The sequence below is a fragment of the Carlito syrichta genome, unplaced genomic scaffold, assembly GCF_000164805.1.
Source record: "Carlito syrichta isolate Samal-C Ts95f unplaced genomic scaffold, Tarsius_syrichta-2.0.1 Scaffold135982, whole genome shotgun sequence".
NCBI lineage: Eukaryota > Metazoa > Chordata > Mammalia > Primates > Tarsiidae > Carlito > Carlito syrichta.
Genome location: NW_007080078.1, coordinates 48,410 through 50,197, shown reverse-complemented (window position 1 = coordinate 50,197; position 1,788 = coordinate 48,410). Strand labels below are relative to the sequence as shown.

The following is a 1,788-nucleotide window of genomic DNA, read 5'->3' as shown; positions in this document are numbered from 1 at the left end:
CTTAATGTAATTCATCCTCCAATCCATGCACATAGTATATCTCTTCGGTGTTCTGTGTCTTCTAAATTTCTCTCAGCAATGTTTTGAAGTTTTCAGTGTACAGGTCTGACATATCTCTGGGTAACTTTGTCCTTAAGCATATTTTTACTAAAGATGAAATTCATACAACATAAAACTAGTCATTTAAAAGTGTACTGGCTAGTGGTGTATGCACCACCACCATCTGGTTCCATTTTCATCCCCCCAAGGAAAAGTCTTTTTAAAATTTTTTTCACCTTCAGAGCCGGTTTATTGGTAGCCGGTTACATTCAAAGGCTGTGGCTTTGACTTTCTCTAAAAAGATGAAGCCCCCACCTACTGAGCGGGCAGTCACCCAGGCCCCAAGGTGAGGCAAGTCCCTGGAAATCTCAGGCCCTGCAGTTCAGTCTCCTGGAGTAATCAATTCCCATTTAGCAGCAAAGATGGGGCACTGAGGGTCAGGATGTAGGCACTGGACAGCGGAAACCCAGGCACCTGTGCCCCACAGAGCAGTTAGCTGGCATTGTTAAGCTGCTGTGCGACACCCAGAATGTTCTCAGCTTCTTTGCTAAGCAACAAGTTGGCCAGGCTGATACGCAGGTTCTCGGCAGCCCACTGGGCTCCTCGTGGAATGTGCTGGGCAGTAATGCCTGCTAGCTGTGGATCATCCTCAGGGCCCTCTTCATGCTGGGCAGGGCCATGGATGGTAGCCTGCATGGTCTCTTGCATGCTATCTGAGCCATCTGGACTCCAGACTCCTCTAGTTAGCTGTGGCTGCCCATCCTTCACTGCTCCCGGCACACGGCAGCCTCCTTCCAGGTGCCTCAGGAAGACTCTTTCAGCAATTCAGCGAAGCAGGGTCTCAGGATAGTGCAACACACCACCAGATCCAAAATGTCCTGGTCCTTGGCTCGGCCTTCCACGCCCAGGGCCCCCCTAGGCCACAGCCATGCCTTCCTCAGGGTACAGGATCTGACCCACCTACTCGGTTCTGCCAGCCTGTGTGCTACAGGTCAGCTATGGTCAGGATGATGGCACTGAACTCCCGCTGCTCATCCAGCTTCCAAAGGCGGGTGTTGAGGTTTCCCGCTATGGAGAGATGCTGTTTTCTGGCAAGGTTTCTAGGGTCTTTCCAACAAATCTCGGGTGAAAGACAACGGCATCATAGGGGTCCTCCCGCTTGCAGATGACTCCAATGGTGACGTCAGGAGAAAGCACAGTGGGTGGGTCCTTCAAGGAGTGAACAATTACGTCCACCTCATTATTCTCCAGGGCATCTTCCAGCTCCTTGGTAAACAGGCTCTTCTCACCAATCTTAGTGTGTGCAGTATCAAGAATCTCGCCTCCTTGGTGGACATAGCAATGATTTCAAACTGCAGGCCAGGATATAAGTCTCCCAGCATTGCCACCACACTGTCTGTCTGTATGCGAGCCATCTGGCTCTTGCGGGTACTCTCATCTTTGGGCTGTTTTCTTCCGCCATTGTTGCCACATCTCCATCACCAGACATGGCTCCACTCAAGGAGAAGGCAGAGGGTGCCGCTAAAGTCCCCAGGGCCCGGGGCAACTGGATGCTCTGGCCCACGGATCCCGGGAGCTCAGGGGGCCTAAGTCGGTCCTACAGTCTGACTCCAGCTCTGCGAAGGGTCCTGCATCACTTCAGAAAACCCTTAAATCTATTAAGCAAGCTCTCTCAATTCTTCCCCTCCCTCTGGTCCCTGGAAATCACTAATCTGTTTTCTTCTCTATGGATTTATCTATTTGGGTATT

The 1,788-nt window shown here is 51.2% G+C and overlaps 1 pseudogene; it reads right to left on the bottom strand.

Moving 5' to 3' along the window:
* Positions 1 to 531: 531 nt before the first annotated feature.
* On the bottom strand, positions 532 to 1,528 carry LOC103251078 (annotated as a pseudogene).
* Positions 1,529 to 1,788: the final 260 nt, after the last annotated feature.